A 17,750-nucleotide genomic window follows, 5' to 3' on the forward strand; every position below is an offset into this window, starting at 1 on the left:
ACCACACAGTATGACATTTAGGACAGATAGAGGACAGAGGTATGGATTAGGACAGATGAAGTGTTATTTTCCCAGGTTCACACCCAGTCTGTCCGATTATGATCATGAGCTCTGTAAAACTATTTTAAATATCAAATAAGAAAAAATGTATAAAGCACTGAAGACTGACACAAAGGAAGCTCTCAAAAAAATTATCTATTTTTATTTTTTTGTGAGTCTTTATTGATACATTCTTTGTCAGAATATTTTTGCATAAAACATCTAATAAAGTACTATCTGTTAAGTGCGTTGAAAATATAACTAAGGGAGATAGTGACAGGATCAAACAGAGGCACGCTTCATCTTAATATGTAAAAGGCATTATTTTTCCCCATCAACTTTTTGGGTTGTGTATAGAAGAAATGGAAAGCAACAGCATTCCTGAAGTTCTTTGATCAAATTAGGCAGACACAAATCATATGGCAAGCAAACAGTAAGCTTCAATTTGTGATAATAGTATTTTAACTTATGAATAAAAGAGAGTCTTATATATAAGTGAGCCATAGAAAACAGCTCATCTATTCACTCTATGTAGAGAATTTAAAAATCCCATGTGTTAAGATAAAATTCTGATCATATGTGGGTGAAAACAGGTCTCAAATACTAGTCATCAGAATTGTAACCGTTAATCAAATAATCCCCTGTGCCTTGCAACACTCAGCTGTGATATCATGTACTTATTATCATGGAATCATAAAATTCGAAGGCTTAGAAGAGACCTAATAAATGCTCTCTTCTCTCCCTTTATTTTATATGTGAAAAAAAAAGGGGGGGAGCTTAGTGCTCGGTCATGGTAGGGAGTGTGGTGGCTTTTTGTGGAGAATTCTAAAGGACTTCCTGGAAGAAGTCTTCTCAAAGTATAACACTGTGATTAGCCAGTTTGCATAATGTTGGCCCAGAAGAAATTCCTGACATTGAAAATCTATTTTCTTGTGATTACTGATGCCTTACCTCTCTAAAAATGTTTGCATATTAGCATCTCATGTTCTCTATACTTTTCTTTCAAAGACCTACAGCACTTCATGTTTACATTGGGACTCTTTAAAAGATGCATTTGTAAACAATGTAAGTAAATCCCTCCCTACAGAATTAGGAAATATTCAGCTTAATCCATGCAGCTTTGAACCATAGAAGGAAACTTCACATTTTAGAGGAAACAACCTGTGGAGGAAAGAGAATTCCAAATTAACCACAAATAATTTTATTTTCAGGGTTAATGTTTTCCTAATTCTAAGAGAGGGAAATACAATGAGATGATGGGGCAAGACTGTGGCTTGGGGGCAGCCTGGGTGGCTCAGCGGTTTGGTGCTGTCTTCAGCCCAGGGTGTGATCCTGGAGACCCGGGATGGATTCCCACGTCGGGCTCCCTTCATGGAGCCTGCTTCTCCCTCTGCCTGCCTCTCTCTCTCTCTCTCTCTCTGTCTCTCATGAATAAACAAATAAAATCTTAAAAAAAAAAAAAAAAAGACTGTGGCTTGGAAGTCAAGACAAGGAGGGGGATAGTTTGGATTCCTTCATTATACAGATGGACCAATTGGTCAAGCTATTGAATACCTTTGTATATTTGTTTCCCTATGAGTGAAATAAGGAAAACAGATAACAACACTGTTTTCAAGCTATGTGTCTATTAACCCTTTCTTCAGTACTAAAGGTATGAAATAGGATGAGGAAATGAAAGTTCTTGTTGGGAGGGTGTGAGGAAGATCCCCTTTTGCTCTCTTTTAATTGTTAGCCATCCCACATTTGTTTATTTTGGCTAGTGAAATTTGAGGTGTTTTCCTTAAGTGTAACAATTCTTTTCTAAGAAAAAAGTTTAAAAACTACTAGAATAGATGAGCTCTGTTTTTCCAGCTTTGTTAATTAATAGAAATATTTTCTTAGGGATGCCTGCATGGCTCAGTTGGTTGGGTGGCTAACTCTTGGTTTTGGCTCAAGTCAGGATCTCAGGGTGGTGAGGCTGAGCCCTGTACTGGACATCACACTTAGTATGAAGTCAGCTTGAGATTGTCTCTCCCATTCTGCCCATTGTCCCTCCCTCTACTCATGCTGGCACACATGCAGGTGTGCTCCTTCTCTCTCAGGTAAATGGATAAATAAAATCTTTTTGAAAAAAGAAGTATTTTAAGTGATAAGTGTTAACCTCCAGTTAACTATAAAAAACAAAAACTGTAATCACAAAAAAAACCATAAGATTCAAGAGTTGTTATAATTTATGACACAGAACTGTAAGCTCCTTCATTGCGGCATGTGGAAATAAGGCCAGCAAGTCATATTTGAATGACACATATTATTGCTATTGATTAATAAATGTGCCTATAATGTGGCCTCTGGTTAAATCTTAAGCAAAATCAAAATTAATTGGTGAGATCATAAAAAAAAACATGACTTTTGATTTTCTATGCTAAGCCTAAAAATATATTTTTTCCAATTTATCAGAGTTTTATGTGTATCCTTTTTTAGATATACTTATATTGAATTACTTTCAGTTGGTTTTGTTGTGTTATTATATTGCTGCCCGACCAGAACATAGATCGCCTTTGTAAGGAAAGGAGTAGTTATGTCGCATAACATATCATTTTTGTTCTATGACTTTTTACCTCTGTCTGTTGGCCTGTTTGTTTCTGTTTGCTTATTTAGAAGGTTCAATATGTTGCATTTTTTCTTTATATGGATATAAGTCTACTCTTTTCCTTAAACCTGTTTCCTTGTTCTTATTTATGACTGAGATCTCAGCATAACAGATTTAAACAACATACACAAATTAAAGCCAGTGGCTCCATGTGAACTTTGACTTTACTCCTTCATTTTTACTCCTAAGATACCACTTTCATGTTAAAATAAAGATCATCCCAAAATAATTACAGAGAAAAGGAATAATGCTGTGATTATTAAGTTTCAGTGATTAAAGTATTCAAAGAGGAAGCACATAGATTTCTTAATCTTATCAGCTGTGTCCCTGGAACAAGAATAGCAGCAATATGCACACAATTGTGGGTGGATTTCTGTGCTCCTCGGAGGTCAATTAATCTGTCAGTTTCACTCAAATTCTACTAATAGTTTTTAAACTATTGATAAATCTAGTAGACTTAAAATTAAGCCTTGGATTGGCTTTAATCAGGAATATTCAGTGAGCTATCCACAAAAATCTAGCTATGAAACCGTGTTCCTCCCTCTATAATACAGGCAAATCACTAGAGAATCAGTTAAAAGAAAAATGTATCCTCAGCCTCGTCCACTATCTAAAAATCCTTAACCAGCATTGAGCCAAGGATATCTTGGCTAAATGGAGGCTTCCTAAGAAAAACTTTTGAACAGCCTCAAACTATTCACTGTATTTGTATCACCTATGTGATTTCTATTATTTATGGTTTGGTGGCTTTGTGTAAATAGTGGGGAAATTGCTCTCAGCTTAAGAGAGAAAATTGTAAATCCAGGAATATTCAAAAGAGAAAAATCTGTCATAAAAATGTTCAGAAAGAGAGACAGAACATGAGAGAAGTCCTAATTCTGGGAAACGAACAAGGGGTGGTGGAAAGGGAGGTAGGCAGGGGGGTGGGGGTGACTGGGTGATGGGCACTGAGGGGGGCACCTGATGGGATAAGCACTGGGTGTTATGCTAATGTTGGCAAATTAAACTCCAATAAAAAAAATTAAAATAAATAAATAAATAAATAAATAAATAAATAAATAAATAAATGTTACCTCTGATTTCAAAGTAGATGTAATACAGCCTTTGTTGAACAATGCTTGCATTTATTTCATTGAGACTAGAAATTTGGCAAAAATAGAATACAAATAAAGTGGGGAAAAAAAAAACAAAGTGGGGGCTTTGTGCTGGCTTGCATTAACCATTGACACAATTATATGTCACATTCTGACTATATCTCTGATATAGATATGGCCTTAGGGTCCTTCTCGGAAGAAGAGAACCCAACCCATATGTTTCTGGGTAGTAGAAATCCATATTCACTTATTTAAGCTGTCCTTAGAATACTGATTTGAAAAATATCATAGTCCCTTATGTTTAATGAAATGCCTTATTTTCTGCCAGAATTTGACCTTTCTGGCTTTATTTGAATGTCTGCAGCTTATTGTTTTCATTATTGCAGGCCTATACAGGAGCAAATTTAAAGTGTTGTTTTATCTACCTGTTATACAAAATTTGGTCCTTCCTGTAGTTTTTGTAGCATTAACTTTTCCGTGTAGCATTAACAAGAGAACTCCTTCCAGTGAATTCTAATGAGACACAAAACACCTTGGAATTGTATATAATTATTCTTGGTTTATTCTTAGATTCAATTCATACTCTATAATTTGAACTTAATTTAGTCCTTCAAAATTCTGGAAAATGAATAGTTTTGTCCGCATAGCAAATTATGACACGATTAATAGATTTCTGTACAAGAGATGAGTCTTTTTTTGATGATATAATTCAAAATAATGCTGGAAGCACAATAAATCATTTTGCATGATTTAATTGTACAAATAATATGGTATATCTTTGTTTAGAAGTGGTAAATATAAAGCTTGCAGTATAATGAGTCATTTTAAACTTATCCTGTGAAAGGAAACCACAATTATATCCACTATATTAATTTGAAAAGGAATCTAAAAACTATAAAATTATGAATAATCACAGAGGACATTTCTTTCCACTGGAGGAAAACTCTGAATCATTGAAGGAAATTTAAAGAAATCCTGACCAATGCAATCAAGAATGTCCTAAATGACCAGATAACACCATGTTTTTAATCGTTTACCTACAGAGCCTAGCTTTTTTGCATTAAGTCAAAAGAAACAAAAAGAACCTAAGCTAAAATTCCCCAAAGAGGGATTTCTTGTTGCCCCATGGCAAGGCTAGGGTTTTAAGACTGTGGAATTCTACATATCTGAGCTTACTCAATGCTGGCTTACACACACCCCAGTTAAAATCCATTTGCTGTAAGTCCTAAAATCCAAATGTGTATCTCGCTAGTTTTAATACAACTAAACTAAATGGGTTGTTACGGAATAGTAGAGAGAAACTTAATCACTTATTAGAGGATTTCCCATTCAAATTTAAAGGAATAATTAGCTGCAAATAACCAAATTAAATATCCTAGTTGAATGTAAAAATAGACAATGTTAAGTATCAGCTGAAACCAGAGAATCAAAGGAATGAATAAAATGACAACTGCTATAATGGAGAAATATATTGTTAAGTAGATACATTATTAAGACTAATATTTACCAAAGATCTGAAGGTCATCATTTTTATAAGACTAAATTCATATTAGCTTACGATTTCTTGAGGCTTGCATTCCCCACATTAAGTTCCATGGAAAACTCATTCCTTGGGATATGGTCTCCAGGTCTGAGGAATAATGTAGTTAAACAAAGATAAGCAAATACTGTTTGCTATAGGACTTTCAGATCCTTTAACATTTTTCTATACTTGGTAAATCTCAAAGAGAGGCTGTAGTGTTTCTTTTATTCTTTTAACCAAAGATCAATTTTTCAGAGCATATAGCTAGTTTGTTATCTAGTATAATGCACTTTGAGAAGGCTTACATTAGAGTACTCAAATTTGAAAGACTAGTTTTGTAAGTACTTTTTTTTTTTTTTAATGGGAGAAAATTTGTAGATTAAAGCCAAACTGAAATTATCTATAACGTAAAAAACTATTCTTGGTGGATTAGCATTTCTATATAGTATTGTTTTCTAATTATGTCTATGAGTCATTAGGAAAGATAACTGCCTATCACTTTTTATAGAGTCTCCTCAGACAAGAAAATTTGAGCAGCTATCTCATAAACAAATACGAATCAAGCACACTGAAATCTATCGTTGTTGGATCAGTCACTGAATTAAAGAAACAGAGGTTGTGGATTTGGTTTTTAAACATTTGAACATTGAGGAAACATATTGCAAGATGGCCCACCAGAGAGATATTTTACATTATAGGAATATTTACTTTGAAAATACACTTGTCTCTGAGTAAGCTCTTCATACTAAAGAAATTACTCAGTAATAATAGGATACTTTTCATCAAGAAAGACTTTCTCCTATCTTGTTTAGACACATCCACTGGACATTTACAAAATTTGCTACTCAATTTACTACTCATCTGGAGAAGATAGCTATCTTCTAAACCATGTACAAAAATCCCCAAACTAATAGCTATCAAATTGTTTTAATTCTGACTCTTTATACTGCAAGAGAATGGGGTATTTTTTTTACAGTGATATCATTTTTCGTTTTAAAGTCTCCTGAGAATCTGATCTGTTGCCCCAAATACATTTAAAAAATCAAATTTCAAAATATTTGAGTTACTCAAAGCAGTCAAAGCATTTGGCTAGTATGATTAAACATAATAGAAAATATTAGCTTAAAAAGAATGATGCTCACATACTGTCTGTGCATATCTTCTATCTAGAGGAAATTTATAATTTAGAGAGATTGAAGTAGTATCTCTGTCCCTATGTATGTGTATGCATATGTAATATATATTATATATGCATATACATGTATAATTATAAATGCAGATATAAGAATATGTGTTTAACATCCTTTGGATTATAAAATCAAAAGAATTTTTTAATCCACAGTACTTAATTTTACTATCTTCTTAATAAATCCTTGAAAAATTTCTAGGCTTATAAAATAATACTGTCAAAGCTCTTTTGTTGCATATCAGGGTATCTGTAATTTCATTTTCTAAATAATACCTGAAAGTATTTCAGTAAATAAATATGACTTAGTTTTAAAAATTACTCTTGATGTTCTTTATAGGGAATAGGGCATGGAGCATGCCAAAGTTCATTGTGGGGACATTGAGTATTAGTAGGTGGAGGGGGGTTCCACATAAAAAATATAAAGAAATTTGATAAGAATGTTATAAAATTCAGTAATCTCAGCATTGAGTGGTTTTTGCTTAGATGTAGTGAAATTTATGTTTACCAAATACCAGAGGATATCCAGAGATAGAACCAGATCACTAGGACTACCAGAGAAAGACATCATTAAAATGCAAGAAACATATGCAAATGATTAGCCAGTTTAGAAAGGCATCATATGGGGTCTTTGGATGCAGAATGTAACAAAAGAGAAGACTGTTTTAACAGGTCCTTGGTTCTGCTTAAGGTTGACTGGGGCATGCATAGAGCCAGGGTACACAACCAATATCAATCTTGTATGCCAAAGAGCAGTTCCACAGGCTTCCCTAACATCATTCCTACATCTGTAAAATGTGCCAAAGCAACTATGAGCCTTTCTGAATTTCACAGTGCTCTAACTGTGCAAGTAAAAATGATATTCCAGTGTCAGTGATGCAGAGGTCCAAATGATGCATATTCCAACGAAAAGTATTTTGAGCTACTTAAAATGAAGGATCTACTTTCAGAGACAAAATACAAATTGACTGGTTTAGAAAATATAAATCTGTAACTTTATATACTATATAGAGAATATATACAAGTCCATGTAGTACAATAAATAAAACAAGGAAATGTTTAGACATAAATACACACACACACACGTGATTTCAGACACACACACACACACGTGATTTCAGGGCTCAAAAAGCAACAAGAGATGTGCATTGAGGGCTGCCATGGGGCTACCAGAAAGCTTCATGTACAGGGAGCAGATTTTACTTATTTCTTCCCAGGTACTTTCTGTTTCCCCATACTACTAAGATAGGATGTTATCACACTTTTATTAAAACCAATTTGATAGGTGAGAAAAATGGCATCTCATTTTGAAGTGTACATTCTTTGACTCAGTAACTCCATTGCCAAAGTTTCTCCTTACACACATTCTTACATAATTTGCCAACCATATTCATGAAGGTGTTTATTACAGTATTCTTTGGCACAACAAAAATTTGGAAACTACCCATATGTCCATTAAGTAGTTATATAAATCATAATCCTGTATGCTGTAGTTTTTAAAAATTTATTAATAGATAAATACATGATAATGGGAAAGTTTCTCCAAGACCTACTATTAAGTGAGTAAATATTATGCAGAAGTTACATAGTATGAACTAAAGTTGTTTACATGTGTTACATATTAAAAATTTTGGGGTGCCTGAGTAGCTCAGTCAGTTAAAGCATCCAATTCATGGTTTGGGCTCAAGTCATGACCTCAGGATCCTTGGATCAAACCCCACACTGGGCACCATGCTTGGCTCAGAGTCTGCTTGTCCCTCACTCTACCCCTCTGCTCTTCCCCCAGCTTGCATGCTCCTGCTCTCTCTCTCTCTCTCTCTGAAATAAATAAAATCATTTTTTAAAAAATTTTCTGCACAAATATACAAAGAATAGTTTATTTGAATTACATTGGAAGAAAGGACCTTCTGTGCTTATAATCCTACCATATCCCTATGTTACTTTTAATTTTATAAGCAGGCTAACATTTTCTGTCTGAAATTAAAAAATGCATACTTTCCTAATCCTTAAATATTTTCAGGCTACAATATTAAAAATGACTGATGTCATGAATATATAGAGAAAGATGCCAAGAGAAAATTACAGAATTTCTAGGAAAGGGAGAAGATTGGGATCTGTAAGAGGTAAGAGAGCTCAGTGTATGAAGTCCCACAGCCTTGGGTTTGAATTCTGGATCTTCCATTTAGATAAGTTAAAAAATCCAAATGAAATAATTCGTGGAAAGTTCTTAGTAGCATCATGTCAGAGACACAGTAACCCTATAAATGCTGGCTGTTCCTATAGTAGTGTAAGCAGAGATGGGGAAAAATGGTTAGTTTTGAGGAATGGTTTTGGGGTTAAAATGAACAGAGCTGGGGTTGGTTATTTGTGAGGGAGAAGAGGAAGAGGCAGGTGTTAAGGTATTAAGGACTCCCAGATTGGCTTTCTGGTCTGAACAATTTGTGCAGACGGTGCTTCTGTGTGGGAGATAGGGAACACTAGGAGTCAAGTTGGAGAGGAAAGATTTTCACTTCTCTTTTGAACTGTTTCATTTGCCTATAAAAGAGTTAAATACTGGCATATAGTAGGTAGATCAGAGAAGAGAAATGGGATGGAAATATAAGTTTTGGATTCATCAACATTTAGATGGTGTTTCCATTTTTAAAGTCTAAGCGTACCTAAGGAGGGAATGTAGCTAGAGGCAGTTGAGCAAGGGGGTGGGCTCTATCTTTATTCTCAGCACAAACTTTAGTTGCTCTTGGACTCTGCCATTGGCATGCCAGGAGTTGCTCAAATTTTGTATATTTAAAACAAAATTCCTCATTTTCTTTCCTCAAACCATACCCCACTTCCAATTTCCTTTTTCTTGAAAAATGTCAATATCATCTTCCCAGCTTCCAAGGCTGGGCATTATCCTTCGCACTTTTTCTCCTTCACACAAGTAGGGCTTTGCTGTAGTCCTTTTTCCTCCCAGTGTCATAATGCAATCCTTTTCGTTTTTCACCAGGACTAGAGCAACAGTTTCTGATGTGCTTCCTTACCCCCAACACTCCTGTTTCAGACCCATCCACTCACTCTATCCTATAGCCTGAGTACTTCCAGAGGATTGCCTGTGGCTAGACTGTCAACCAGCAGATACTCATGCTGGCATTTAAAGCTTTCCAAATTCCGGTACTGACCTACCTATTGAGAATTGTCTCATTATTCTCATTAATTAGGAATCTCCACTAAGCTCAGGCCTGAGCAGTTTGTACTTGTACTTTTTTCTGTGTCTTTGAGATATCTCTTTGCCTAGAATGTATTTCCTCCAACTACCTGAGTCTTTCTTTTCTTTTCTTTTTTTTTAAAGTTTTTATTCATTCATTCATGAGAGACACAGAGAGAGGCAGAGACGTAGGCAGAGGGAGAAGCAGGCTTCCTGCAGGGAACCCAATACAGGACTTGATACCAGGACCCCAGGATCACAACCTGAGCCAAAGGCACACGCTCAACCACAGAGTCACCCAGGTGCCCCAACCTGAGTCTTTCAAGGACCATTTGAAGTGTTTGATTTTTCAAAGGCTTTGGCAACAAATGAGAGAATTTCTTTGCACTTAATGACAATGTTACTTTTTCTCAATTAATTATTTATTGCCTTATACTACTGCTATCTGATTAAGAATATCTTGGGATGCTCCGTCAACTATGCATCTGATTCTTGTTTTCAGCTCAGATCATGATCTCAGGGTCATGAGATTGAGCCCCAGAGTCTGCTTAAGATTCTCTCTCCCCCTGTTACCCCTTCCTGCTTGCTCTCTCTCTCTCAAATAAACAAATAAATATTTAAAAAATAGATAAAGACTATCTCAACCCCTTTACCTTGCTCACAGATCTCTCTGAGTGACCACAACATTGTATTACATTTAGTGATGTTTATTGAATAAAATGATCTCTAAACTTTTTCATCAAGTAAGCAAAAAATGTAGGATACATCTAAACATTGTGTTTCTTCTGATCCATTTTATTTTCTGACTCTAATTCTGTAAGAACCACAATATTGCATGTATTTTACTACAAAGGAATTTGTAACTAGCTTCTTTTTCTTAGGGAAAATTAAGCAGTATAATTTTATGTAAATACATGACTCCCTTGATCTTTTTCTGTATGGTAAATCAAACTACTTATAAATGTGATTTTTTAAGTAAACCTACCCTTATTTGAATAACATGTTACTTAAGCCCAAAAAAAAGTGCTTAACATTGATCTTTGAGGTAGCTGGTAGACATCCTTTGCATTCTCTTGAATCCATTTGGCTGAAATACCTGCCATCAGGTTAGATGGCAGATATATAACACATAAAGAAAGCAGCAGTTGGAAGCAAAACACACTTAAGAATCTTCACTGTGACCTGGAAAACGCTTGGTTTATTTCAGGTTGGCACAACTTAAAGCTAACTACCTAGTGCTTTCTGTGCTATTTTAAACCAAGACTTTATTAAAACAAACAAAACAAAACACACTTCTCTCCCATGGCCACAGAGGGATCTGATCCATTTTGGACATAGGATTATTGAACTAGACCTGGAAAGTATTTTATTTGAAAAGGAAATTCAATCACTATCATTCCAAACAGTTCTGTCTGGTGGGAAGATGTTTCTCTGGAATGACAGAGATAAAATAGAAATGTCTCGATAGTCGTTTTTTCACCTCTCCAACACCCTGTGATTCATAGGGTGAGCATTAGCAGAATTCCAAATGTGTTCAAGACTTTGTGTTTATTAATTGCTTCTTAATGCAGAACATCTTTTTTTTTCTTCCATAATTGTTGTGATCAATGTGTACTTTAATATAAAAAATGATTTGAGGAGTTAATTTGACGGCCCTTTCATAACATGCTCACTTCTCTGCTAATCATTCATAAGCATTCTGCTTGATTGTGCCACACACATTTCCTTGATTTGCTATAACGATATGCAGACATTTTCATTAAAGAGAAAAGAATAGTTTGAGCTGTAGAACGAAATGATGAATTAATTAAACACATATGCAAAAAAATCCTCAAACATCTGACCTCTAGGAATAGATTCAATTCCAAATACTCATGTGTTAAATAAGGCAGTTGAACTACTTTAAAAAGACGCTGAAACACTGACCAAAATAAATAGCAAATCTTAAAAAACAAACCTAACTTTTGTTCCTCAGTATGCTTGTTTCACACTCACTTTATTAAAAAGTCAAAAGATGGAACTGCCAAACATATACATAAATGAATAGGAATGCTGTGCTAATAATTTCCAGTAGAAGTCATCATTTACTTTCCTTATGAGGTCCACTCTCCACTGCAAATGCTACTTCACTCTTGTTAAACCACTCTGGAATAATCCACTTATTCCCAAAGACAAATTATTCAAGTCAATGCTGTTAACCTTGTTTTAGATTGGCACTTCTCATTATAGATTCTATCGGGTTCTGTAAGATTGTCTATGATATTGGTTTCAAAAAATTTTTTGAACTCTGTTTGCCAGTGACAATTTTCTCTTAATTTAGGAATTCCTATTTCTTACAGAGGCCAGCTGGAAATGAGTAAAGCATTACAGAGCCTTCCTTAGCTGTTGGCCTAGAGAAAACACATTCTCTCCAAAATATATATCTTTGGCACAGTCTAGAAGGAAGGAATCTCGGGTAATCTCTCTGCTAGCCAAGTGTGAAAATTATTATTTTTAACCCCTGAATATACTGAAATTTGTTTGTGTTTCTGAGGAATTCAAAAGCAAACCAGCATTAGTCATGTTTGTAAGCCAAGAGAACTGCAAATAAATATCTTATAGTAGCATTTTTACTCTTGGGTTTTCTGCCTCTTTGCTGCTATGTTTAAGAGGACATTTTACAATGCTTACAGCTTGAAGAGTTTTACAGTTTAACATGCACAGATTAATAGTTCTATAAACTCACTGGCAAACTAGTTGATTATTTAACTGGAGACTACAAATTTATTTATTCCACACTGTCCCAGTTTGTTGCCAAATCTAAGTTATCTAAATATCCAGGGTAACAAATAACAAGCACCAAAGCAGTATCTTTGTGACTATTCTGAAGTCCTGAAAGGAGAGGTAGGAAACTATCATTTAACCAATAATTGTAAAGTTTGGCACTTTACTACAGAACCCCATACCTAAGACTAGATGTGGAAGTAATTTTTAGCTCCCTGTTCAGAACCACGTATGCAGAGTAGATCTACTTGATCTCAGAACATATTAAGCACAGAAGCACTATAAGAATCAGAGATCAGTGCAAAGAATGAGAGTCTCCTCTCTACATAGGTGAGTAATTACAAGGTATTTGTGGATATTCCATTTATAAAGGGTTCTTTAGTGAAAATATGTTTTCTAGAAGTACATAGGTCACTTCTTGGACAAGAAGAAATGTTCCTTGATGAATTTAACAGAGATTTGACAGTTGGTAGGTTTTACCATGAGCCATTGTGGAATTTCCTACATGATTCATGAATTTTCAACGGACAGAAAGATAATTCTATTCTTTGCAAAAGTAGATTCAAGTAGTACGATGGACAAGAACCTCTGAACTTTGAGGAACTCTTAGAATCATTCTCCTCTGTCATTTTGACACTTTATTAATTTTTATATGGCTATTTATTGGTGCCTGTGTAGCTCTTTTTCTTTGAATTAAGCATGTTTTACTCATGTAAGTGTATTACAGAGCACGTTTGCTATCATTCACTACTGTTTAGTAAATTTATGTCATTCAGTATAATGGTATTCAGAGAAACTTTGGGGAACAATACATGTAGATTATTTTTAAAAGGTGCAGATTCTTGATAAGCATATTCAAATCTATCACAAGAGGAATATTTCTATATAAAATGATGAAAATTTAGCAGCAGAGTATGCTCATATCTTCTATGTGGTATTCAATGCACCAAAACCTTATTTATTCCATTGTGTTAATTAAGGCCTAATTATCTTCAAACTTTCAATGTTAGACTTGGAAAGAAATAATTTCACCAGGGATCAATAAAATATCTCAAGATAAACAGCCTTTTCTTGAACACCTTCTCTAAGATGTTTACATGTTTTTCAAAGTATTAAACCAATACCTGAGCAACAGTGTCTAATAATGCCATAAATAATATCATGTCAGAAGTGAAATATATATCTATGGTCAGTTTCTCTCTGCAATTCACATTTTGGGCAGTGCCTCAATGCTCATTCATCTTTTGTGATGGAAGGAAGGATTTTACACCTTGGCTTACCCATGAGATGGACTTCACAGCCATTCAGAGTTCATTTCATCGTTTTCTGTGAAAATGCCACATAGTTGAGAGTTTAAGATTTTTTTTTTTTAGTGTGTTCATTTTTCCTACATTTTTTCTATTTCCCTTTTTTTATTTGCATTTAGGCCAATCCATATGTTTGTGAAACCATTCTAGCATCTTAACCTGCTTTTGCCAGTACTAGCAAATCCTGTCCACCACGGGGCTATCATCTAACTTCATACATATAACTTTTCAAGACTTAAATCTGTATCTAACATCAGATGATGCTTGGCCATTTTTAGAAAACTATATGAGCTAAGGAAACATCCTCTATATACTTCCCTCAACTTGTACATCACTTACTTCGCCAGACATTTCTCTTCCAGTTAGTTCAAATAAAATTTTCTTAGGTAAAATAAGTCTATTAGTTAGTTCTTATTACCTGGCATAAGAATGACAGAAAGAAAATAAAATTTTAGGTAATAGAAATGGTTATAAGGTTCTATAAATGTATATCTCCTTTTAAAAAGAGGATGAAGCCTTCTTATTGACTTGCCAACATTTGTATTCACAATTCTCATTTACTGAACAATTTCTCTAATTATTTTAATAGTGCAAACTGTGAATTATTGAGAAAATTTCCCTAATCATGTTTAGAGTTTGATATGTCAGCTACTGTGTAAACATAATTTAATACAGTGCTAGGAGTTGTCACTAGTGTCCCAGGGCCAGGAAGGATTTATTCCATTAAAAGAAAAATCTATGGTGATATTATCTAAAGATATGGCTTATGTGTTGCCAAGTGCAGGGAAGGTCATAATTTTCTCAGGTAGGCTGAAAGGATGAATATCACAAAATCAGGAAAACAAATTTCACTTCCAGAGACCTTGGGGCTCATTTTTTTGGTAGGAGAGAGGGATTACCAATAATCAGTTCTTCTTGTACCTTGTTATCTTGGTCAAAATTAACTCCAAAATCATGTGAGCAATGTTCTAAACTATTTAAGTGTGTTCTAAAGATTATTGTTTCCTGTTTACTCTCATAAATCTGGGACATCAAGACTGTTTCCTGTTCAGAATTAAAGGCTTCTAATTCGTGGAATTGATTCACAAGGTGCTTTGCTTCAGAGGCCCTTCAGGGCAAGGGCAAGATTAACTGTTGAGTATTTGTCAGACAAAACAAGTCTCTCTATTTAAAATACTCTAGTCAGGGAACTTTACTCGTAAAAGAAATATCAATGGCAAGTTATCTGGTCCACCCTGTGTTCTTTACCAGTTTCTAGCCAATTAATGTTGGCATTTTAGTGTTTTGACCTTGAGTGCAAGTGTAGAGTGTGCTGCCTTGTTTCAAATACATTTTAAATTTACTTGATACTTCTGTGAAGGGCAAGATTTAAAATGTATTAGATAAAAAGACTGAGGGAGGGAAGGAAGGAAGGGGAGGAGAGAGAGAGAAAGAAAAAAACATTGAAATTAATCTGAGATCTATAGAAACACAGTGGAAAGAACATCATATTTGGAATGAAAAGACTTGCATCTGATGTTTGTCTCTCCTTTTTGTGGAACAAGTCTTTGTCACTCTATCCTTGAGTTCTCTCTGATCATCTCATTTGAATTACAGAGTCCTTCACCCCAGATGTTTCCAAGCTCCCCATTCCCCGCCTTAGTTTTTCCAGACCACCAGTCAATATGTAATGTGCAATGAAATTTAAATCTTTATTTTCCTGCTCCCTCCTATTAGAATGTAAATTCCCTGAGGGCATGTGTCTTTGTCTGTTTTGTGTACTGTCATATCCAATATCCAAAACAGCGTTTGGCACATTGTGGACTTCAGTAAACATTTATTGAATGAATGAATGAATGAAATAATCTCTATGAGCCTCACTCTTTTCACTTTTTAAAGTTTAACCAAGGACAGCCTCACTCTTTTCACTTTTTAAAGTTTAACCAAGGACAGTTTAAAGTTAAACTCAGCAGTTTAGCGCCACCTTCGGCCCAGGGCCTGATCCTGGTGACCCAGGATCGAGTTCCACGTCGGGCTTCCCACAGGGAGCCTGCTTCTCCCTCTGCCTGTGTCTCTGCCTCTCTCTCTCTCTCTCTCTCTCTGTGTCTCTCATTAATAAATAAATAAAAATAAAATCTTTTAAAAAAAATAAAGTTTAACCAAAACATTCTGTATACAAGCATATTAGATAATGCCTGAAATATAATAGCTCTTTCCTGTGTCCATTCATTCGTGTTCATCTAATACGTAGACATACCAGTAAAATGTCTTTAGACGAGGTGACTCTATGTTCCAGATTACCCATACTGTCCAATGTATAGGAATCATTACTTTAACCACTTATTTCACCAGTGCTCTGATTTGGGTGGTAAATTATATGCTCACCCTATCTCAAGACAAATCCTGCATGTGAATTGTCCTTAAGGCAAAAAAGTTTACCTCCTATCTTATAACCTGGGTTATAGCAAAACGAAACAAAAAGGCCCTAATTTCACTAATATTTAAGTTAATAGTAAGGTAACAAGGATTAGAAATCCATTTGGCAGGATAAAGACAAGAAAAGATTTCTGATTATTAACATAGAGAGAAGCATTAGCAATGTTCTAGAATCAAGTAATGCTTAGGCATCCAATTTCTGAATTTAGTGTATTTGAGTTCAAATTCCAATTCCACTACTTCTTAACTATAAAGATTTGGGCAATTTGTTTCACCTATTTGAGCCTCTATCTTATCTATGTAAAAGGGATAAAAATAGTACTCATGGGCTTCATGTGAGATACCAAAATAATTATGACCTAACACAGTGCCTGACATAGAATAAATACTGAGTGCTAACTAGTGTTAGTATTGTATGAAGTAAAAGTTTCTGGAGGTAGTAGTATCAGTTTCCTTTGATCCTAAAGCAGCAAACTGTCATTCTGTAGGTCAACTCATTATTTAAAATACTAAACAATTGGAAAATATACTAATTAATTACATATTAAGCACTTGGCTAAAAGTGGATGAGACTGTCCAACTTCCACAGTGGTTTGTGATCTGTTTCTGAGTCTCCTTGTTTTCTATGTTTTAGTATTTTGTTAATAAAGATTACTAATAAATGTACCATCATATTAACAATTATTGTTGTCTTTATTATCTGCATGGGATCCTGAACATAGTGGGTGATCAATAAATACTTGAGAATTCAATAAATGATTAAATATTCTGAGACATTTAAGCAAACTATAATCTTGACAGAACCTGTGTCATACCATTGTTGGCTGGCACACTGAATAATTAGATGATGAAATTATAGTTTTTCCTGTTATGAAGCTTCACCACTTAAAAATTGCCAGACTACAGTAATTTTTAATAATAAGTTATTGGAAATTTTTACTTTCATAGTAATTTAAACCTGAAAGTATAGTTATAATCTACTGCAGTGCCTTGCTTAACGAAAAGAAAAAATAAGTTCCAGGGAAATTAGTTGCAAGAGACAATATTAGAGCCCAGTCTCCTCATTTCATGGCCAGAATTATTTTGGCTTTTTCTTTTTAACCTCTATCTGTCTTTAATCATAGTAAAATGATTTGAAGAAATACCCAATTGTTTAGTAGTATCCTCTATAAGAAAGTAAGAACTTGTTTGGAAGATACCTTGTGATTTCAGTTGTTTCATATAAAATATCTGTTCATTTTTCACCTATATGCAATAAAATTTTTACAAAAATGTCTTATAAAGAAGATAATTACTAATAAGAGGCTGATGTTTTTATTACTACAGAATGCTAATGAAAATTAGATCCTAAGGCTATTAGACTATTTTTAAATTTTTTTAAATAAAAAAATTAATTTTGTGATAAATCTTATTCCATTAGTTTCTAATTTTGTGATAAATCTTATTCCATTAGTTTCAAAGGCAGAGATGATTCTGTTTTGTTAAATGAATTATAAAACTTCCATTATTTCCTGGGTAGTATTTTCATTTCTGGGTTTTTCCCAGATTATTATAAAACTTAATTTGTATGAGGAAGGCAACTAACATCTTTTTCTCTTAAATGTTTTCAAA

General features: G+C 34.3%; 1 protein-coding gene and 1 long non-coding RNA gene across 2 annotated transcripts in view; one reads left to right on the top strand and one right to left on the bottom strand.

The window, feature by feature from the left end:
* Positions 1-17,750, top strand: part of ADAMTS19 (ADAM metallopeptidase with thrombospondin type 1 motif 19) — a 228,433-nt gene that overhangs the window by 207,121 nt on the left and 3,562 nt on the right. The gene's annotated exons all lie outside the window — the stretch shown is intronic.
* On the bottom strand, positions 243-13,732 carry LOC118350275 (uncharacterized). The gene is made up of 4 exons (XR_004803753.2): positions 13,698-13,732; positions 5,321-5,392; positions 4,188-4,275; positions 243-1,200 (listed from the first exon to the last, which is right to left on the bottom strand). It is a non-coding gene; the product is annotated as an uncharacterized LOC118350275 (long non-coding RNA).

The sequence above is a fragment of the Canis lupus genome, chromosome 11 (assembly GCF_003254725.2).
Source record: "Canis lupus dingo isolate Sandy chromosome 11, ASM325472v2, whole genome shotgun sequence".
NCBI classification, from domain to species: Eukaryota; Metazoa; Chordata; class Mammalia; order Carnivora; family Canidae; genus Canis; species Canis lupus.